This window comes from Stegastes partitus, unplaced genomic scaffold (genome assembly GCF_000690725.1).
Source record: "Stegastes partitus isolate 25-593 unplaced genomic scaffold, Stegastes_partitus-1.0.2 Scaffold653, whole genome shotgun sequence".
Taxonomy (NCBI): domain Eukaryota; kingdom Metazoa; phylum Chordata; class Actinopteri; family Pomacentridae; genus Stegastes; species Stegastes partitus.
Genome location: NW_007578384.1, coordinates 293,460 through 302,651, shown reverse-complemented (window position 1 = coordinate 302,651; position 9,192 = coordinate 293,460).

The window sequence follows — 9,192 nt, the reverse complement described above, 5'->3', positions numbered from 1 at the left end:
TTCAAAAATCTGTATCTTTATTAATGGTGATTTGTATGTTTATTTTGTTGACTTTAAAATTAAAGGACATAAATATACTGTACAAAAAAAAAAGAAAAACACACAATTGTTAAATAAATCAACTGAGTTTTTGCTGTATATAAATCAACAAAATGTATAAATATTTTTAAAGATGTCTACCCTTATTAGAATAAAAATTACATTGATGACTGAAAAATATTTTTTAGTGTTATTTTAACATAATATCTAGTAAAACCACAATAAAAAGTATTATTTACATGTTGAAAAAAAAACATAAAAAATCTCTATTTTCACAAATGGTAATTAATTCTTTTACTTTGTTTACTAGAAAAATACATTTTAAAATATATTTACATGTTGACGCTTTAAAAGGGGAACAAATTGTACCTCATGAAAAATCTGTATTTATATTGTGCACACAGTAATTCGCTCTTATGGAATGTGTGGCCATAAAATTAGAAGGTTTTACTGTATTAAAATCTGCTTAAAATATATATTTACAAATCTTTGCTGTCATTTCTACAATCTTTTACATTTTTTAAACTTTCTCATTTTTGAACCGAGTTCCCACAGCATGAGTTTAAAAGTTAAATGTTTTACTCTAATAATGTGAAGCTCATGGTGGCACTAGAGGAAAACTCATTATCCCTGAAGTAGAGCTGCATTGATTGATTGACTAATAAATTAGTCACCAACTATTTTTTATAATCCCTTAATTGAATAAAGCGATTTTTAAAGAATGAAAAAGTCAAAATTCTCCGATTCCAGCTTCTTAAATTAGAATATTTTCTGTCTTCCTTACCCTGCTATGACAGGAAACTGAACATCTTTGGGTTGTGGACAAAACACCACTTGTCAGCATTTCATCTTAGATTTTGAGAAACATTGATCAACATTTTTCACTGTTTTCTGACATTTTGCAGATCAAACAGCTAATTGAGACAATAATTGACAATGAACATGATTGTTTCTTGCAAGCCTTCGGTTCATCCTCTGGGCACCGTGTTCAAACTACGGCAGAGGACTGGACTCTGCTGAGCTGCTTCACCTCATTCTGGGTGTGCACTGAAAATGTCACTCACTGCTCGTGTGTTGGAAATGATGATGATTTGCTGTGTCACTTGTAAAAACACAACCTGACAAACCTGATCAGCTTCTCTGCAACCTGCCAGTTTGTTTTCACCACCTTAATCACATACTAATAAAATAGCCTGTTGTGCGTTTTGTACTATCCTAAGAGAAAAAATGGATGTAAACAAAAGACACAGCTGATGTAGAACCAGTCAGGTTGTTATTTGTGCAGCTCCCTTCCTGCAACAGGATAAGAATCCTTATTTAACTAAGTTTAAAATACAGAAAAAAACAGCTACAGGCTTGTTTAGCATCCAGTGGGCGAACTTGTTGCTTTTTTCTCTTGCTGTATACAGTCTATTTAGTTTATCCATCCATTATCTATGCACCACTTGATCCTCACTGGGGTCGCGGGGGGGCTGGAGTCTATCCCAGCCGGCTTGGGGCGAAGGCGGGGGACACCCTGGACAGGTCACCAGTCTGTCACAGGGCTACACTTAGAGACAGACAACCAAGCACACTCACATTCACACCTACGGACAATTTAGAATCACCAATTAACCTCAACATGTTTTTGGACTGTGTGGGAGGAAGCCGGAGAACCCGGAGAGAACCCACGCTGCACGGGGAGAACATGCAAACTCCACGCAGAAAGATTCCGGTGCCCCCACCGGGACACGAACCGGCAACCTTCTTGCTGCGAGGCAATGGTGCTACCAACTCTTATAGAGAGAAAAACTGTCATTAGTGCACTTTTCTGTAAGAAATGCAGCAACTTCAGACCTTTCGGCTCAGGAGTAACAGATTGTTGTGACTGAATCGTATCTCATCTGAACCTGTTATCGGGACATGTTAGAATAACAGCAAGAGCTTCTTCCCCTTTTCATTTAGTAAATGCTGACAATCTAATTTATTCAGAAGATGCACGAATGTCACAAACTAGTGAACCAGAGTTAGTTACATGTTGACCCTATGAACCCTCAAACTCACTGGCGGGTTTAAAAGGCATGTTTTCTTCTTTAAAATCACCAAAAAATACACAATTTATTAGAGCAAGAAGCAGCAAAAACAAAAAAAAAAATGATCAGAATTTCCACTTTCAGATGGTCCTTGAATGTATTGAATGTAATGTGCTGTTTTGTCAGTAAAAATAATCCAAAAATAGTCTTGTGATATTTTACTAAAATGACTGTATTATATATTTCCCATTGCAAAATGTGTCATAATAGACCATTTGCATCAGATTCTGTGAAAAGCAAAAAATTCTGCTCTTTTCAGAACAACTGGGAAGCCACGACTGACTCAGCTGTGACCAACAGTCCTATGACAAAAATAAAGGGACTTTTTAGCTGAACTGGATTCTGTGTTTTCACAGAGCAGAGAAGAGACAAATATAAATATAACAAAGATAAAAGTAGTAAATTATCAATAGTATATAGAGCTGCTGTGTTTCTAGTGAGAGTAACACCAGTGCCCACTTGAAAATGTTGAACCTGTTGATTCCATTCTTGCTAGACTTTTTCAACTTTTGCTTTTTCTTTTTTTAAATTTTTTTTTTTAGGATTTATGACATTCTGATGTTGTTGCACTGCACAAAAGAGAATTTTGAGTTCTCTCTACTTCTAGTCATGACTGTGCTGTTTCCATAGAGGTGCAGGAAAAAAGGAACTTTGAGTGAGGAAAAATGTGACAGAAGCAAAACAAAACACCCAAAACCTGCGAGTGCTACAGAGGGTTAAAAAGGATTTACCAGTCCAGTGCCTGTCTAGTGTCTAAATCAGGGGTGTCCAATCCTGGTCCTCGAGGGCCACAGTCCTGCATGTTTTAGATGTTTCCTGATTCAAATGATCAGCTCATCCTCAAGCTCTGCAGAAGCCTGATAATGATCCTGATCCTTTGAATCAGGTGTGTTGGAAGAGGGAAACATCTAGAACATGCAGGACTGTGGCCCTCGAGGACCAGGATTGGACACCCCTGGTCTAAATTAACTCCCAGATCCAATTTTACATGTATTTTCTAACAAATTTCTCCAGACAAACCTTCTGTGCTGCTTCTTCAGTGAGTCTCTCTGCAGAGTATTTTTAGCGCTGACATATAATGTGTTCTTCTGACTCCTCTGTCTGACTCAGACGGATGCTTGGAAAAGCACAGGTGTCACTAATTACATTAACGGAGCCTCTGGTCGGCTGAATCCTGCCTGTGATGGAATGACAGCAAGTCAGCGTGCTCAATACAGGACCCTAAAGGTAAAGCTGATAACTGCAGTCCATAAATCTCTTAATATTTGCTTTTTCTACAGTGACATGTATAAATACTTGTTTTTAACTGTCAGTGGAAAAGGCTGGAAAAGTCAGCTAACATCTGATGTGCAGATGAGAGTGTTCGCTAAAATGTGGCATTTATGCAAAAAAAATACTTCAGTTCAGATAAGCAAAAAGTAACAGTTACATAAATTCACACACTATAACAAGAAGCAGCAAGTTTTAACACTTTGTACGACTGGGATTTCTGTTTTGAATGTTTGAATCAGTCACAAAGCATAAAAACCATAAAAGCAATCAGAAATCATCCATTTTTACATAAATATGAAACCACAACCTGAAAAAAAAAACCACATTTCACTGATATGTTTTTCTGCTATTTCACCATCTTTTAAACTATTGAATTTCTGAACTGAGTGCAAACAGCACGAGATTCAAAGTCACATATTTCACTTTACTAAAGTGAGCCTCATGGTGGCACTAGAGGAAAATTCATCATCACTAAAGTGGAGCTGCATCGATTTGTCAACTAATCAATTAGTTGACAACTGTTAAATTAGTCACCAACTATTTTGATAGCTATTTAATTGGATTGGGTATTTTTTTAAAGAAAAAACAGTTTAAATTCTCTGACTCCAGCTACTTAGAGTTAAATATTTTTTGATTTTCTTCCCCCACTGTGATAGTAAACTGAATATGTTTGAGCTGTGGACAAAACAAGACATTTGAGGACACCGTCTTGAGATTTGGGAAAGACTGGTCGACATTTTTTTTCAATTTTCTGACGTTTTACAGACCAAACAACTAACTGATTAATTAAGAAAACTATAAACAATGAAAATAAATGTTAGTTGCAGCCCAACTCCATAATCATTAAGGTGTATCCTCTGGGTACCATGTTTAAACTACAGCAAGATCACTACAATTACATAATTCAGATGACAGTTCACTTGTACACAACTCACTGCACACTGACTTTAACAGGAAGTGGAAATGCTGCTGAACAGTTTCACTTTCCTTCATCAAATTAAAAGTCCCTCAGTGAATGACCAATGATGCAGCACCGTTTATTTTTTTAAAAGTATATAGGAGGATCAGTTGAAGACTCCTCTGTTAACTTTTAATGAGATTGCATACATTTAGTAAATCTACCCCAACTAGAAACTTCAATGTATTTCCTAATGTCACATTTAACTCTTCAAATCAGTTACATTCCTGTGCATAATGAATTCATATGAACTCAACTTCCTGTAGAAATGAATGTGCTCCTTTGTGTATATGACTACACTTTACTCCAGAAAAACACAAACATCCAAACTGTGAAATGGTTCATGATAAATAATATGTTTTTTTTCCAAACACAGTGTGTCTGAAGGAACCACATGTGACAGATGTGTGTTGGAACCCAGCAGCACACTGATGCAGTAACAGCAGCCTCTCAGCAGAGGTCACACTAGAGCTGTACTTTATGCAGACCTATGAACTCTGCTGTGCTTGCAGGTGTCATACAGATGCACAGGTTTGTATCTGCGTGGAAACATTTAGTCACTCAGCAGACTGGATCAAAACCAGACGGGTCAGATCACAACTAATGGATAAAAATGGATATAAAACTCTACAAATTACAAAGTTGCTATCTGTGTAACCGCATTTAACGTGAAATTATTTGGCCTCCACTTTTGATGTACACTTACATTTTCTATGTTTTTTGTCTTGTTTTAACATGCACACATCGAAAAAGGAGTTGCATTGTACAACAAACGCCCCAATATACTGTATATACTCTTATTGCCACTCCTAAAAATAGAAAATAACAGAAAAATAAAACATATGAACCTGTCTTTTTAATACTTGATTATAAAAGTTTGTTTGTGCCGCACATTTCAGCAATGAGGCAATTGAAAAGGAACATAAAGTAATAAAAATATCAATAAAAGCATGTCTACATGATTAAAAGAGTTAAACAGATTTTATTTTATTATTATTTTTTTTTTAATGAGTTAACATAGACAGTAAAGAGTCTTCAGCCTTGATTTGTCAGAGCTGAGAGCTGCAGCACACCTGCACTTTTTTGGGAGTTTGTATCCCATATGTGCTGCGTAAAAACTGAAAGCTGCCTCTCTGTACTTTGCTTGGACCGGTAAACAGATAAGTAGACCGGTCCCAGATAAGCTAAACGGTCTGGATGGTTCACAGCGGAGAAGCAGATCAGAAATGGGCTTTACCCATAAACCATTCTTTATAAACCAACAGCACTATTTTAAAATGAATTCTTTGGTTGACAGAAATCCAGTGGAAGGATCTCAGAACTGGGGTGATGTGATCCACTTTTCTGGTCTTTGTGAAGACACAGCAGCAAGTTTTTCCAAGTCCTGCTGTGACATAAGTCCTTATTGGTTTATTCTTCAAGTGATAGTCGGCTGACTTGTGAAATAATAATGTGGTGATATAGATTCACGTCTGAGTCAGTGACCACATCAGGGTTTCTGTCTGAAGCTGTTTGCTAACTAAAAGAAGAATATAACCACAGGACTGTGCATTACAACAACAAAAATCTATTTACCACAAACCACAGTCATGCAGGATGATCATCAGGAAATCTTATGACCGACAAAATCTCATCTGACAATAAAATGAAAAAGGAACAGCTTTAATGTGACTTTTAGTTAATTAATATGACAAAGCACCAATCAGGATTTCGCATTTTAAGAGAGTTGTCTTAAGGATGCAATTGTTCAATCATATCCATTTTATTTGTGCAGCTCATAACATGTGACATAAAGTCTTGGACAATAAAAGAAGACTGATAAATCCCCCCACAAGTCTACGGAGATAAGAGAAGGTTTTCTGGACACTAAGTGCTTCAGTTCTCATTCCACGTTTATTAAAGGTGGTTTTTACCCAGCGGAGTTCCAAATCATACTAATTTTACATAATGATAACGGCGCACTGACCCCCTGTGAGGTAATAATGAGCGATAATGGAGCCACACGTTGCAGCAACAGACAGGCCTGAAGGTCATCTTGGTCAAGGAGTGGGAGTAATAACTTCAGGTGATGTTATTGCTGAGAACATTTAGAGGAAAGTGCATGTGTGTGTCTGTACAGCCTTCAGTCATCAGTGTTCTGATGATGTAAAGCTGCAGCGGTCACACAGGTTATCTTAACTACTTCCAACCGCAGGCTCGACTTTCCAAGCTCAAGTTTATTGTAAGCGGTTAGTTAATAGAAGTTTTTCAGTTTAATTATTCTTATTCAATTGTTCTTATTGTAAACAAATGATATAAAGACAATCAGAATCAACAATTGATTGATTCAGCTGCCTGTGTAAAACCTTATATAGCTTATAATCTGTGCATCAGAGCTTCATTGTTGTCTAGACGACATCAAAAACACAAAATGTAATAAGACTGAAAATAGCTGAATAAAAATATTCCCCAGCACAGTTCTGCACTATTTACTCCTGTTCATGTGTGAAGTACAAAGATAGTGAGTGCTGATTTCCCTCAGGTGGGTTCCACCACAGGGACTTCCAGGAGCAGACTGTGCACATGTGGGGCATACAGACACCTGATATTACAGGATGGAGTAGATGCTTTATAAATAAAATACAATGCACATCACACATGTTGGTTTTATGGCTGCACTATTCTATCAAAGTTTTTTGAACACCATTTTAAACAAGTTTCTCTACAATTCAGCCTAAGACGTTTGGTTTCTTTGGGAATGTTAGCAATTCCACGAAATTTTCGATTAGACTAAGTGGGAGCAGAGCCTGTTGGAAAGCTTGCATATTTTTTATAGTGTATTTTTATTATTTTAGACTCCTGTGTCAGTCTTGCCTTGCCGGCTGCATTTGGGTTTGATAACAACAGTCTGCTACTAAATTTGAGTCGTATTGAAGCAAGAGACAAAAGGTGCAGTAAGGTACAACATTTAAAACAAAAGGCAAGATTAGAGGAATTGTTTACATTTTTGATGAATTTGCTGATCATTTTCTTAATTTTTAAATTAATCATTTGGACATATGTGTCAATGAACTGTTAAAAATGTCCACCACAGTTTCCTGAAGACTAAAAGTAATTTGCTTGTTTGTTTTGTTTACATATATATATATATATATAACAAAGTGTAGATTCTTAGTCATCCAGGTTGCAATAATTATAGGTGATTCAGGAGAAGGTGCCTGAACTTTTCTGTTTGGTTCTTAACAATGTTTCATGCTGCTTCAGTTCTGACTGACTGCTGGTCCCATGTGTTTGTTCTCTGGATCTCACGGCCCGAGACTCACATGCCTTGAGGTGTGAAGGTTGTGAAACTGTAAGAGGAGGGCCTTGTGTTGTAAGTCCCTGATAAGGTCATCATCATAGACCACATCCTCTGTCTAGAGATGCTGTTCCAGATTGACATGCATGGCTTCCTTCTCTCCTCCACCTGTCCTCTCTGTCCAGAATGTAAAAGTTGCATTCCTCAAAGGACTCTCTCTCCTTTGTTGTTGTAGAGTGGTTGCTTAGTCTCCCCTAAATTTAGGTCTGTGCACTCCTCACATCATTACACTGCATATGCAACATTGCTCAGGTTGCGTTTAGGGGTTTTATCCTCAGGGTAAAACCAGTCTTTGTCTCAGATGGTGTAGTGGGTCTGAAGAGCACTGAGATATTGGTTATTTGTTTCTCAGTGTTGTTCACCTGCTTCTTCTTTTGTGTTGACCTTTTTGTTCCAGGGCTTTGCTGACTTAATGAAGGCTCCATTGGAATTGCAAATACCTTATCTGAAGCATAAAAGACACTCCTTGGAGGACAGCAATGTCCACATTCTGGATAGACAGGACAGATGGTTTAAGGGAGAAATTAAACTGGAACAGCCAGTTTAAACAGAGGAGGGGGTCTATGGCACAGCTTATCAGGTACTTATGATACTTAAGATGCCTTTTCAGGTAGTTTCACAACCATTCACACCTTAAAACATGTGAGTTACAGAGCCACAAGGCAGTCCAGTTGCCTTCTGAAGCATTTAGAATTACAATGACCGAGACCGAGCTGAGATTTAGCACATACATGACATGTAAAATCCCAAACTCTTTTGATTGAAATGGTTTAGAACGGGGGTGTCAAGCAGGGGGCCAGAACTGGCCCACCCTCTGGTTGATCCAATCTGGGCTGTGGGATGACTTTGCAAAGTATTCCTAAATACTTCCCACTTTAGTTTGTAGGGTGTGGTGTCAGTTCAGGTGGTCTGGATTACGACACAGGCACAGAAATGAATGCAGATTTAAAATAATTTTGAGATCTTGACAGGCTGTTTTGATCATAAAGTAAAACAGATCAGTTTCAGACACCTGTGACTAAATGTTTTGTGCCTTTGTAGATACACTGTGATCTGTAAGTTGTAATGCACATGTGTAAATAATAAACTGAGGCATAATATTGTTGTAATTGCACTTATTTCTCTTAAGAAATCTCAGGTTGTTCATAATGTTTTATGGAAAATATAAACGTTTTCATAATGTTCTTTTTTTTTTGCACTAAAGCAAAGGGAAACATTTGTTATTTATGGGTTATTTTGCTCTGATTTTGACCCACTTGAGATCAAATTGGGCTGTATGTGGCCCCTGAACTAAAATGAGTTTGACAACCCTGGTTTATTATAATGTATGATGAAGTCACTGCAGTGCTTTTATTCTTTAATTTTTATTTTATTTTATTTTTTGCTCTTTATTTTTTTCTTTATTCTATGTTGCACTGAAGGAGCTGCTCTTAATCTCATTGTACATGTGTATAGTGACAATAAAGGCAGTCTATTCTATTCTATTCTATTCTATGATTTCATCCAAGCTCATC